Raw genomic sequence first — 15,150 nt, 5'->3', positions numbered from 1 at the left:
CACACAAGATGATGGACGGAATGTTGCATAATGGCAAAACATTCACCCCCAGTCACAGATGTGGGTTTAATCCATCGTTATTTTGCTCACCAAGCCACCCCAGTTCAGACATGGCCATATGCAAATCAGTCTTGACCCTGTGCCTCATGGGAACAGTCCAGCCTGAACGGCCAAGCCGTGTCTTCCCTGGACCGGAATCAAGCATCCTAGGACCGGTTTTTGGCTATCAGCCTTCATCAGCCAGGATAGCTTGACTCCAGTGGGGTAGTGAGCACATGACCCACGTCTGGACATACCCTTCACACAAAGGGTGAACAGCAAAACACACAAGATGATGGACTGAATGTTGCACAATGGAAAAATATTCACACCCAGTCATAGATCTGGGTTTAATCCATCATTATTTTGCTCACCAAGCCAGCCCAGTTTAGACATGGCCATATGCAAATCAGTCTTGACCCAGTGCCTCATGGGAACAGTCGAGCTCGAACTTCCAAGCCAGGTCTTCCCTTGTAGTGTAGTTCCTATCTTCCCAATAGGCTCTGCGCATTGGAATAATACCTACAGCAGTAAAGGCCTAGGCCAGACGTTAACTAGGTCTACTACTGTCGATACTAGACTTAAAGTTTTGGGTTTGCCAGCGTAGCTCAGAGTTCACTAGAAACTTTCTCGAATGTTCAAGGAGGAATTAACTTCCCTGATTAGACAAGAAGGGATTTAGTTTCTGACAACCATAGAACGTGACAACTTTGCTCTCCCCTAATCAAGAGTCAATCTCGAGAGTCGTGTGAACAAAAGGCAAATTATTTTACTCAGTCAGTACGTGCATTCTTAGTCTCATCAGAATGTAGAGAAAAGGAAGAGACGGGCGTGTTCAATAAAAAGGTGTTATTTATTGATCAGTCTCTTTTCTCATACAAGAGAAATGGATCGATATTATTGCAATACTTATAGTTAAGTAAAGTGCATACATTAAAAGCAATAGTATAAAATAATACTGTAAAAACATTGATATGGTTTCTAAGCCATAAGATGTTTTAAAATGAATAAAATATATTATATACACATATACATTTGACTAAACGTACTCAACTGGTGTTTCTAGATACGCCTACCCCGTGTACCTGACCTAAGTCTAATACGTGGGCGGGAATAGAAAGTTACAGTTTAAGTTAAGTTTGTTTTTGCCAAGTGAATAACTAAAGAATTCTCTGTGAGGGGTTATTCAGTTCTGTACCTGGAATTTAGGATGAATGAGGAATGGTATCTCTCTCTCTGGTCTCGATATTCCAGGCTGCCTGCGAGGGCTACCCGGAAACGCCGGTGCTGGATTCTCGGCAGGAGAAAGCAGCGCGTCTCTCAGCGCGTCAGAAAGGCGGGGCTGCGCCAGCGGGGTCTGCTCTGCTCTTCGCTTCGGCAAGTATGGCTGCTCCGTCTCGTCACCACGCGTGTGTTTGCATATGGCAAGATCGGTAATATTTATACCTTTAAGGTGCCGAGATTGACGTAAGGATGGACATAGATACGTCAGTAAAGATGTCATACGATTTGCTCGTTAGCACATTCTTTTACTAAAGTTCTCGGTGAAATCAAAACAATGGCCGCAGGGTTTTGCCCAGGTTGTCATAGGTTTGATTTGTTATGAGAACTCCGTATGCCTTATCAGGGGCTGGAGGAATATCGCTTGTCTAATTAGATCGCAAGTGTTATGACCTAATCAGATAACACGTTCCTGTGCCGTAGTGTGACTGCGTCAGATAACGGTATCTGCATCATGGGGGTTTTCTGCCTCATGGGCTGACTGCTAGTTAACTTGTTGGTTTATTTAACTAGAATAGGGTCAGGAATAGGGGGATCGATTCAGAACCTATAGGAATACATGACACCCACTCCACGCTAACTATGGACATATTTACTAATCTAGGCATAGTATAACATAGTACAACATACTATAGAGTAGTGTGTATACCTTACCACCCCAAAATACATAAATGCATTTTGAAATTTTCAAATATACTGAAAAAAATTGCAGACATATATATATGGTATGCACTCAAGCTGTAGAAAAATGCCAAAGTAATCGCATTTGTATACATTATTGCTTATTTGGTATATGAGAATTACACATGAAATGGTTTCTTACAGAAAAAAGTTTCGAGACCATTCCATCACAGAATAAAATATCTTTATGAACATGCCAGCGGGCAGCTAATGTCTATAAGCTATCTAAAATTTAGAAACCTTAGTTCTCTAAGAATAGTTCTTACTTCAAGCAGAAGATAGTGTCCCGAAAAATATGCAAAAATATTTGGGGCTGCTGGAAAAACTGCTGTCCGTGAACTGGAGCGAAAATGTTCATGTGACTTTATTTTTAAAGTTGAAGGCCGAATTCAGGGAACGCCGTGTGTGAGCTTGCTCAAAAGTCTCTATTTCTGTTCGGGTGAGAACATCATATCATTTAGGCTTTCGAAAAAACTGTCAACAGCTTCCTGGGAAAGTTCCACTAACTCGGAAATAGGTGTAATCATGCATTCTTGCGCATGATTGTCTCCATTGACATTCTGATTTGCATTACTGACAGAAGGTCGTACCTGTTCGATGCTGCTTTCATCTTGAACTTCACTACCCATCAATCGTAGTGGTGAAGCTTCCACAAATGCCATCATCAGGATTGGTAGCCTTTGAGGGCAGCACAAAGCATGAACCTTGATCGGGCTCAACAATGTTTCTGCATCCATCGGCGCATCCGATTGTAGCGTCAGACAGGTGTCTAACACGCATTCTTCTCCGCATAGCAGACACCTCAATACAGGTAAAACACATCTTTGCCACATTGGTCGAAATGATAGAAACCAAGTCATGTTCAGGTCTCTAAGCCGGGAGAGTCCCAGGATTTTTGATATCCGGTCCCGGTATCCAATGGCTAGGATTGTTTCTTCCCTTGTCGCAAGAGTTTTGTCTGTGACATGGGTTGCCATAACGAAAAATAAGGACTAAGAATAGGATTCCTGCAATTAGTCCCAGGATCAGGGGAAGTCCGCCAAAAATCGAATGGACGAAATCTGGAAAAATACCCAGTATGGCTTTGAATGGTGTTAATGCCATCGAAAATACTGTCTTAAATACCTTTGAGACCCCATTGGTATCAGAAATATTTAAGATTTCATTCAGGATTTCCGCGAAATGTACGGGGGAATTAGTTGATAATAATGTATGTATCTCTGCAGTCGTCCTTGCGACTTGTAGATCATACGTTTCTTTTGATGACGAGAGCCTGGTAGGCGTCTGAAGAAGGACTGTTTTCATTCTGCTTAAAGTATCTATTCGAATAGAAGTAATTTTCAAATCGGGCCATGCCCTTGCCTCCCTGTCTGGGAAGGAGCTGGGGAACAATGTGCGTCCACAGCACTTGACCTTCGCAGTAGTAGTTACTAGATAAGGAGTCCCGGGCATAAGACTACAACATCTGCGGTCTAAAATAAGAATGTAACTCCCATTATAGAGTCTTTGAAAGAATGGTTCTATTTCTGTTGCAGGTGCGCCTTGCTGGTGACATGAAAGGTTGTATGAATTCCCTTCACAGGCTCCATGCAAACTAATTCCGTTACACAGAAGTGTGCCACTTAGTGACATCGCACAATTGTTGCCACTAAGAAACACTTTCTGTCCTTTATTACTGACACATGCATGTGAATAGGGCAGGTTCCATGTTGTTTTAAGGTACCCCTTTCCCAATTTCTCGTACATGCCAGCCTGTATATATTTTTGGCAGTATTGAAACCTGAAGGTTGAGATTGGAATATTTATTATCCCATGTATTATCCATTCATTGACAGGTCGTTCTGACATTGTCATTGGTAATCTTTCTAGTTTTTCAATGCTCAAGATTGTATAATCAGCACCCTTTTGCGCCATACTGATTTGTCTATCAGTAAGGTTAAAGATTTGGAATAGTGACGTTGTGTTGATTAAACGCCAAGGCACATAGCCTGAACGCAGATTTTGTAACGTCCAGCCAAGCTGTACAATAGAACGCAATTGTGACTGACCGTGTTGTAATAGCAGTAAGTCTTGCGATAATATATCGATTGCTGACGACACAATGCTGTCCAAAGAAAAAATTCTGGAGGACAGAGTCATTAACCCATTGTCCACTACAGAAAGTGATTTTTCCAAATTAATACGGTCAATTTCCCGTATTCTCTCTGCTGTTTCAATTTGAGTAACCTTCCTGGCCTCATTGTATGCTGCATATACAGAGGCTGCTATGAAACGCTTTTGACGCTGTTTGCGTGGTCCCAAAGTGAAATCACGCAAGTCAGCACCATCAGTAAGTAAAGTTAGGTGTTGCTTAATTTCTGCCAGTGTGGAAGTTTGTAGCCATTGAAGGCATAATTTGCCCACACTGTAGGTGGTTATTATCCCTGGGTGATGTCTTTGAGGATATCTAGGGTCTGGCCTGGTCATTTTGAACCCCTGTGTTTTGTTCAGGAATCTGTCTTGACAGTTATTAGTATCTGTGGGCCAGATCAACCACTGTTTCCAATCAGGATGTGTTCTGTTTTGGTTTAATATATGGTTTACGTCTATCTCTTCATCTGTATCAGAGTTATTGCTAAACATTATTGGCTTTGGAATAGACGGTTTATTTAAATCTTTGATTTTGGCTAAGCCAAGACAGGTGGTCTGTTGAACAGTGTCATTTAAAAATATCATTTGTTCTGGGATCATGCAGGCTCTAAACAAAGCTTCTATACCCTGTACTTGCCATTCTTTTGTACCCCAAACACTTTTCAATTCAACATTTTTGTCCCAATAATCAAATCCAAAAGTATTCATTTGTTCAAAAAATGAGTCTGAATATAACAATTTTGTGTTGGTTATCATGGTTTTGGTTCCTGTCTTGTTCGACAATTTAAAATAAAATGTTTCAGCATTACTTGTGTTAAAACCTGAAAAATATGAATATTTGTCGTAAACGGTTCTTGAGCTCCCTTTTGGAGGTGTTGCACAATGTTCCCATTGATTATAATTTAAAACGTTTCTAGGTTGTGCAGATCTATGTAAAAAGGGGTTACCATAGTGGTTATAGCAATACATACTGTCATAATTTGTAGAACCCTGCAAATAATCATGTTTGGTAAATTTAGCAGACATTACTAAGTCAGACATCATATTATTAATGCTTTCGAAGTCCCAATCATCAGCAAATGAGTTTGGTTTTGCAAAGTCACTCAATGAGATTTTAATTTGGTGTGGATATTTCAGGATCTCGACCGGACCATAAATTTCATAGTCAGTGTTGTCCCAGGCTACCCCACCAGGTATCGGATTGGCTGTGAAGTTGGCTGAAGAAAGTTCTCTTTTCTCGACGTGTGAAGATGTGTGTGGTTTGAGGATCAAGTTGATTTTCTGACTTGCTGTGTCCATTTTAGCATATTTTCCCTCAATGAAGCGTCCCAAAGTAAGTACCATGATGAGCCAAAGTATGAGGATAAATGCACCAAAACCCACCCAAAATTCAATCCATGGAGAAATCAGATATGTTTCTTTCAGTTGTCTCAAAAGTTCCTTAGCTTTGTCTTTAAAGGTTTTTGATGATGGCTGTGTCTTTGATTCGCTGAAGCCCTCAGAGGAATCATCGAAGTTAATGAAGTAGCCGGATGCAGTTCTGTCAATTGTTCCAATTGGTTCAGGATTTCTGTTTCTTGCATTTTCACTTGGTACTTCATTATAGATTGGTGTGTCTCTGCTAAATGTTTTTATTTGGGTATTCAGAGGTCTTAGTTCTATTGCATTGTTGCATAGTCCTTGTTGTTCTTCTGTAGGCGTTTCGAATGTGATGAGCCTCTTCGTTAGGACCTCTGTACTGGTAGCAAACCTTGGTGTTCTGCTACTTATTGGGAGTCCACTTGGCCTACTGTTTGTTATCGGCCACATGTTGTGGTTTTACCAGGTCGATGGATACAACTCGGTTCTCCTTTTTACCAGCAAGTGGCGGTAGTACAACTGATCTTGTCCCGTTGACAGACAAGACAGGAACTGCTTTTCTGTAAGAAGGCCCAAATTCCTTCTTTACCGCGATCTTTTCCCTGACTAGATCCCCGACTTTTGGAATCCAGACAGGTCTTGCTGGGACAGGTGGTGGTTCTTCAGTGGTTGTTGGCTGTTGTTTCAACTTTATGTTGCTCAGGTCTTTTCTTGTTTTGTTTAAGTCCTGCAAAATAGCCAAACGGTCTTTGATATCAAAGGTTTTTTCTTTCACCACTGAAGTCTGACTATCAATGTCAGAGATCATCATCCTAGTTCCAAATAATAATTCGTACGCACTGAATCCCTTCAGAGAATTTCTTGGCAAGTTATTGAGACTACGTTGGACACTTATTAGATGTTTGACCCACCCAGCTCCCGAACCTAATATCCTTTCCGCTATAGATTGCTTTATGCCTTGGTTTTTTCTTTACACCATCCCGTACCCTCAGGAAGGAAGTGAGAAGATTCCCGCTGGGCTATGCTCATTTGCTCATGTTTCCCCTCAGGCTTGAGGGCTAGAGTGGAGACAATGGTCAAACGTAGCATGCTCTTAGCGTATATGCCATTTAGACTCGCAAATCTTTGTATAACAGTCCGGACGTCAGCCGAGTGCTGGTGATCTACATTATAAGTGGAACTAGCCTGTATATGTTAATCGCAACCCTTCCTTTTTACTCCTGATTTTTTCTGGAGTAGAACGACGAGGTATTAAACTGTTTCTTTCCCCACTGCGATCTCTGTTGCAGTTTGGGCAGTTTTTTACAAACATGGTATGACGCAGGCTCATGCCTGGCCACCAGTACCTTGTTTGTAATTCTTCCAGAGAATCTTTTAGTTTAAGGTGTCTGAGACCCTCGCCCATATGTGCGTCTGCGATTAACAAGTTTCTCCTGTCCATGTTTGGAATCACCCTATCCCCCACTCCAGGGATTCGAGCAAAAGGGACGGAGTTTGCATCGATTATGTATGTATAATTGAGTAGATAGTTGATCGGTAACGCTGAGCAGTCGCCTTTTGATGACGTTTTCACCGCCAGCACTGTTTCACCGTCAATGTATTTTAATGTACGCTTTTTTCGAACTACGGGAGCCGATTTAGTGGCTGCCGCTGCGGCTGTTTCAGCCAATGAATTCCCTACAACGTGAACGCCATCACGCTGATGACTCAGTGAGTGAGTCACGTGAGTCTTTGGTAGTTCTTTTTGTAAAAGAGCTATTTGTTCCCAGAGCAGTTTATGCTTTATTGGTGCATCTGTGTCATCTTTGTAACCTTTTTGAATCCATGTCTGCAAATCGCTGTTATATGATTTGACGCAGTAATATGAATCTGACACTATAAGTGTCGGGAATTCGCGATCCGCATTATCTAGCGCCATTTTCAAAGCTAATATTTCAGTTTGTTGTTCTGAATTAGTTTCTACTGAGTGTGTCTTTGTTAATAGAGGTTTTAGTTTACCTCCGCGCCACACTTCTTTTGTAATCTCACATGTGGGGTTGTATGCTTGTTCTCCCCAAACGGAGGGTTGAGCATGTCCGTCTGTATAGATTACACAGGCGTAATGTCGTAAAGGCAGAATGTCGATTGGCAGAGGATATGTTTCTTCATATTCTAGATTTTTTAATTCTTCTAGTTCTGGATCAAAGTAGTAGTATACTTTGTCCGTTGTGATAGAATTCACCCATTGTATCCATTCCGGATTCAATGCTGTTGTTGGTAAATTCCACGGTGTTGTTAGTGCCTCAAAGGCTGATTTTGCTGTTCTGACTGTGATATGTCTACCGTCCGCTTGATCTTTCTCTCTAGCTATTGCGGTTTGAACTGCATGAACAATTTTTTCTTTGTTGCTGAATTTCTGTTCAGCTTCTGTGTACAAGTGTGATTTGAATGCAATTGGTACCTTTTCCCCCTCATTAGAGGTCAGGTATGTGAATCCGCATCTCCCTGGGATGACTCGAATCACAAGATTGCGTGTGTTATCACGTGTTTCTAATTTTGTTTTAATTAGCATGTCTGTTTGTAAGGATCTCAGAATTTCTGTGTGTATTTGAGTCCAATTGGATTTTTTAAAATCTGGTTTAATTAGATCATAAAGGGGTTTGACCCTTTCTGCGTAATTTGCAATGTATGTTCTTCCGAAATTTAGGAAGCCTAGAATCGACTGTAGGTTTTTTAGTGTTCTAGGTGCTTGGAGTACGGCACATTTCTCTAGGAAATTGTCAGCCAGGCTTTTGCCTTCGCTTGATAATTCATATCCTAAGAACAGGACTGTCAGATGGGCAATTCTGGATTTTTAAAAGTTGAATTTGTAACCCTCTGCAGCGAACCCAAGTATTATGGTGTTCACTCTTTTCAAGTGAGTCTCCAAGTCATCATCTGTTAAGTAAATGTCATCGACATAAGATAATGCTTCATCATCATATAGTTGTAGTAATTCTGTTACTCTCGCTGAGAATACCCCCGGACTGTTCTTGTACCCCTGGGCTAACCGACAGAATTGTTTTTGAGTGCCATTTACTGAGAATGCAGTTAAATATCTGCTCTCTGGTGCTATGTTTTGACAAAAGAGTCCATTAGAGATGTCTAAGGTTGTTTTGTATTTTTTGCGCACTATGTTATTCATTAGTGCAGCACTGTGTGAGTTTTGCACTGCAAAAGTTTTGCAACATGTGTTAAGGTGTCGGTAATCCAAAACTAGACGATATGAATAGTCTGGTTTGGAGACCGGAAACAAAGGATTGTTCATTTGTGAGGTGCAAGTTTCAATCACCCCCTGGTATTCTAGCTGATCTAGTATTTCATTTACCTGTTTTTTAGCTTCTTGCTTAATTGGGTACTGCCTTTGTGCAGTAGGTTGTGATTTTAACTGGATTTTGTGAGGAGGAGAATCCTCATCCCATCCTACATGATTTTTATATAAAGCAGGTGCTAGAGCCACTGCCCACTTTCTAGCAAGTGTGTATTTTTTATGAATTGGAATTTGATTTGAGAAGGCAGGCATAATTACTTCTTCGCCATGAGGGCACTCCCTGACAAACTCTGGTGGCCAGTCTTTTTCAGCTAGAAGGATGTCATAACCCTTGGAGAGGTTATCCCAAAATAGTCCCCTTATTTTCCTAGTCTTATCTCCCTCTATACGTAATGTTATCTCGTATATCTTGTGAGGTTTGCTAACCCTGGTGTCTGCAGTTTCCACTTGAAGATATTCATTCGTGTCCACTGTCTCCAGATGATTCATAAGGACTTTGCGAGCTATGCTCACTTCTGCTGCGCTGTCTAGCATTGTCTGAGCCCACTCTCCGTTTTTCAGTTGTGTCCTCAGTATTCTCGGCATTGTTAACTACCTTGATACTGGGTACCTTCTTTTTTGGAAATTGTAATTTCTTTTTTAGTTGAGCAGGTTCCTTGTCTTTGGACTTGGCGTGCTCTTCTCTTTGTTCTGATCGTCCTCTTCTTTCCGATTTCTGCGAGGAAGTCTGAAAAGATTGAGAGGGACGCATATCAATGTCTTGATATCTATCAGGTTTTTTTATATTATCCCTATTTCTAAGGTTATATCTTTTCCCAGAGGGGTCACTCTGGGGTGACCTGTGTCTTTGGTTCGGAGATTTCTCTCTTCGCCTAGGAGACCTTCCTCTGGACTGGAATTTCTTTTCTTTAGGATTGGATTGTTTGTTTCCATCCCAGTTCTTTTTTGGTGAATTATTATTAAAAAATATTTTTTCTGGACTTTCAGTCAGTTGCGGTTTTACTGGTATTCCACCTAAACTATCTCTACCTAGTTCCTCATAGGATTTTTCTATGATTCTGGCAATTTCAGCTGGTTGGTCTGCTATATCTGTCTCTTTTAACCTCTGGCGGATCGCCACGTTGGCTGCTTCACCTTTTATGTTGGCTAATAATATAGCCGAGACCTGCTTGAAGTCTTTCAGTAATTTCATACCAAGAGTTAAAGCGGGTTCTGGACCTTATTCGTCTTGAATTTGTTTTAGCACATCTGGTATCACCGAAATGGATGGAACACCGTGCGTTTTTGTGTAGATGGAAGCAAAGACTGTACCCCAAGTGTCACAGTCCTCTATGTGTGGTGCGATTCCCATTGGGAGACAGATAGTCAGAATCCTGTGTTTTTCTAGCGGGTGGTGTCAGGAAACACCGCCTCTATTTGGGTAATTTTCTGTGCCAACCAGAATGGTATTTGTTCCCGTTTAGCCGGTACTTTACCTAGGCAGGATTGGATGTTCTGTGGTGTAATTTTATTTGTGTTCCCCTGGTGAGGGGTCAGCTGTGGAAGTTTAATCGCTGGCTGAATTGTTGAAGTCCGCATCACATACTGAACTAATTGTCTATGAATTTTTATTAATTGTTTTAGCTGTGTTAACAGCTCTGCTGCAGACATCCCATTGATGTCTGGATGTGGTGTGTATCCGGCTAGGACCGGCCACGTTGCTCCTGGTCTACCTAAAGGACCGAGCCTGGTGATGTGATTATTATGTTTTAGGGCGCCATCAAATAAGAGCAAATGCTCTTGGAATTTGAGTGGTACTTCCACCTCCTCGAAAAGAGTGTACTCATTAGGAGGTTCCTCTATTTTGTAATAGTGGAAGTACTTTGTTACAGCATTTGCTGCTGGAAAATGTATCCATGAATAATATACCTCTGTCTGCCGATATTCGTGTGCCTCAATTACGAATATGACTGTGCCACCTCTAGGTGTCAGTCCATTTTCTATAAGTTTCAAGGTTATAGATTTTCTTTTAATGACCGGGATGAGTATTATATCCGGGTCTGCATTTTGTAGTGCAGTATCAGCTTCTGCTATGTCAGCTGCTAATCTAACTGCCTCCCTTTCTTCATCACTGTCTGTCATTTTACCGACAGGATGGTTATTTTGTTTGTTTGCAGATCAGGTTTCTTATGGAAACAAAGATTAGATGCACAATATTTTGGAACTGTTTATCCTTCAACGTTGACTTTACCAAGAACCATACATAGGAGTTCCCTCCTGCGAGGTCTGGCGGATATAAGCTTTCACCCACTCCAGACGTCTTTGGAGTATTTGGGAAAAGGGGTCTGAGTGAGAAAGCACGACTGACTTACTCTAAATGTCTTACGTTAGTTTTATCGCCCTTTCCAAACGCGTTGGGCGCCATGTAGTGTAGTTCCTATCTTCCCAATAGGCTCTGCGCATTGGAATAATACCTACAGCAGTAAAGGCCTAGGCCAGACGTTAACTAGGTCTACTACTGTCGATACTAGACTTAAAGTTTTGGGTTTGCCAGCGTAGCTCAGAGTTCACTAGAAACTTTCTCGAATGTTCAAGGAGGAATTAACTTCCCTGATTAGACAAGAAGGGATTTAGTTTCTGACAACCATAGAACATGACAACTTTGCTCTCCCCTAATCAAGAGTCAATCTCGAGAGTCGTGTGAACAAAAGGCAAATTATTTTACTCAGTCAGTACGTGCATTCTTAGTCTCATCAGAATGTAGAGAAAAGGAAGAGACGGGCGTGTTCAATAAAAAGGTGTTATTTATTGATCAGTCTCTTTTCTCATACAAGAGAAATGGATCGAAAATATTGCAATACTTATAGTTAAGTAAAGTGCATACATTAAAAGCAATAGTATAAAATAATACTGTAAAAACATTGATATGGTTTCTAAGCCATAAGATGTTTTAAAATGAATAAAATATATTATATACACATATACATTTGACTAAACGTACTCAACTGGTGTTTCTAGATACGCCTACCCCGTGTACCTGACCTAAGTCTAATACGTGGGCGGGAATAGAAAGTTACAGTTTAAGTTAAGTTTGTTTTTGCCAAGTGAATAACTAAAGAATTCTCTGTGAGGGGTTATTCAGTTCTGTACCTGGAATTTAGGATGAATGAGGAATGGTATCTCTCTCTCTGGTCTCGATATTCCAGGCTGCCTGCGAGGGCTACCCGGAAATGCCGGTGCTGGATTCTCGGCAGGAGAAAGCAGCGCGTCTCTCAGCGCGTCAGAAAGGCGGGGCTGCGCCAGCGGGGTCTGCTCTGCTCTTCGCTTCGGCAAGTATGGCTGCTCCGTCTCGTCACCACGCGTGTGTTTGCATATGGCAAGATCGGTAATATTTATACCTTTAAGGTGCCGAGATTGACGTAAGGATGGACATAGATACGTCGGTAAAGATGTCATACGATTTGCTCGTTAGCACATTCTTTTACTAAAGTTCTCGGTGAAATCAAAACAATGGCCGCAGGGTTTTGCCCAGGTTGTCATAGGTTTGATTTGTTATGAGAACTCCGTATGCCTTATCAGGGGCTGGAGGAATATTGCTTGTCTAATTAGATCGCAAGTGTTATGACCTAATCAGATAACACGTTCCTGTGCCGTAGTGTGACTGCGTCAGATAACGGTATCTGCATCATGGGGGTTTTCTGCCTCATGGGCTGACTGCTAGTTAACTTGTTGGTTTGTTTAACTAGAATAGGGTCAGGAATAGGGGGATCGATTCAGAACCTATAGGAATACATGACACCCTGGACCGGAATCAAGCATCCTAGGACCGGTTTCTGTATATCAGCCTTCATCAGCCAGTATAGCTTGACTCCAGTGGCATAGTAAGCACGGGACCTACGTCTGGGCACACCCTTCCCACAAAGGGTGAACAGAAAAACACACAAGATGATGGACGAAATGTTGCACAATGGCAAAACATTCACCCCCAGTCACAGATATGGATTTAATCCATTGTTAGTTTGCTCACCAAGCCACCCCAGTTCAGACATGGCCATGTGCAAATCAGTCTTGACCCTGTGCCTCATGGGAACAGTCCAGCCCAAACTGCCAAGCCATGTCTTCCTTGGACCGGAATCAAGCATACTAGGATCGGTTTCTTGCTATCAGCCTTCATCAGCCAGGATAGCTTGACTCCAGTGGCGTAGTGACCACGGGACCCACGTGTGGGCATACCATTCCCACATAGAGTGAACAGCAAAACACACAAGATGATGGACGGAATGTTGCTCAATGGGAAAACATTCACCCCAGTAACAGATCTGGGTTTAATACATCGTTATTTTGCTCACCAAGCCAGCCCAGTTTAGACATGGCCATATGCAAATCAGTCTTGACTCTGTGCCTCATGGGAACAGTCGAGCCCGAACTTTCAAGCCAGGTTTTCCCTGGAATGGAATCAAGCATCCTAGGACAAGTTTCTGTATATCACCCTTCATCAGCCAGTATAGCTTGACTCCAGTGGCGTAGTGAGCACGGGACCCACGTCTGGGCACACCCTTCCCACAAAGGGTGAACAGAAAAACACACAAGATGATGGACGGAATGTTGCACAATGGCAAAACATTCACCCCCAGTCACAGATATGGGTTTAATCCATCGTTAGTTTGCTCACCAAGCCACCCCAGTTCAGACATGGCAATGTGCAAATCAGTCTTGACCCTGTGCCTCATGGGAACAGTCCAGCCCAAACTACCAAGCCATGTCTTCCCTGGACCGGAATCAAGCATCCTAGGACTGGTTTCTGGCTATCAGCCTTCATCAACCAGGATAGCTTGACTCCAGTGGCGTAGTGAGCACAGGACCCACGTCTGGACATACCCTTCACACAAAGGGTGAACAGCAAAACACACAAGATCATGTACTGAATGTTGCACAATGGCAAAACATTCACCCCAGTCACAGATCTGGGTTTAATCCATCATTATTTTGCTCACCAAGCCAGCCCAGTTTAGACATGGCCATATGCAAATCAGTCTTGACCCTGTGCCTCATGGGAACAGTCGAGCCCGAACTTTCAAGCCAGGTCTTCCCTGGAATAGAATCAAGCATCCTAGGACAAGTTTCTGTATATCAGCCTTCATCAGCCAGTACAGCTTGACTCCAGTGGTGTAGTGAGCACGGGATCCACGTCTGGGCACACCCTTCCCACAAAGGGTGAACAGAAAAACACACAAGATGATGGACGGAATATTGCACAATGGCAAAACATTCACCCCCAGTCACAGATAGGGATTTAATCCATCGTTAGTTTGCTCACCAAGCCACCCCTGTTCAGACATGGCCATATGCAAATCAGTCTTGACCCTGTGCCTCATGGGAACAGTCCAGCCCAAACTGCCAAGCCATTTCTTCCCTGGAACGGAATCAATCATCCTAGGACCGGTTTCTGGCTATCAGCCTTCATCAGCCAGGATAGCTTGACTCCAGTGGCGTAGTGACCACGGGAACTACATCTGGGCATACACTTTCCACATAGAGTGAACAGCAAAACACACAAGATGATGGACAGAATGTTGCTCAATGTGAAAACATTCACCCCCAGTAACAGATCTGGGTTTAATCCATCGTCATTTTGATCAGCAAGCCAGCCCAGTTTAGACATGGCCATATGCAAATCAGTCTTGACCCTGTGCTGCATGGGAACAGTCGAGCCCGAACTTCCAAGCCAGGTCTTCCCTGGACTGGAATCAAGCATCCTAGGACCGGTTTCTGTATATCAGCCTTCATCATCCAGTATAGCTTGACTCCAGTGGTGTAGTGAGCACGAGACCCACGTCTGGGCACACACTTCCCACAAAGGGTGAACAGAAAAACACACAAGATGATTGACGGAATGTTGCACAATGGCAAAACATTCACCCCCAGTCACAGATATGGGTTTAATCCATCGTTAGTTTGCTCACCAAGCCACCCCAGTTCAGACATGGCCATGTGCAAATCAATCTTGACCCTGTGCCTCACAGGGACAGTCCAGCCCAAACTGCCAAGCCATGTTTTCCCTGGACCGGAATCAAGCATCCTAGGACTGGTTTCTGGCTATCAGCCTTCATCAGCCAGGATAGCTTGACTCCAGTGGCGTAGTGAGCACAGGACCCACATCTGGACATACCCTTCACACAAAGGGTGAACAGCAAAACATACAAGATGATGGACTGAATGTTGCACAATGGCAACATTTTCACTCCCAGTCACAGATCTGGGTTTAATCCATCATTATTTTGCTCACCAAGCCAGCCCAGTTTAGACATGGCCATATGCAAATCAGTCTTGACCCTGTGCCTCATGGGAACAGTCGAGCCCGAACTTCCAAGCCAGGTCTTCTCTGGACCGGA

The sequence above is a fragment of the Lissotriton helveticus genome, chromosome 1_1 (genome assembly GCF_964261635.1).
Source record: "Lissotriton helveticus chromosome 1_1, aLisHel1.1, whole genome shotgun sequence".
NCBI classification, from domain to species: Eukaryota; Metazoa; Chordata; class Amphibia; order Caudata; family Salamandridae; genus Lissotriton; species Lissotriton helveticus.
The sequence above is the reverse complement of the archived record's forward strand: the minus strand, read 5'-3'. Positions refer to the sequence as shown.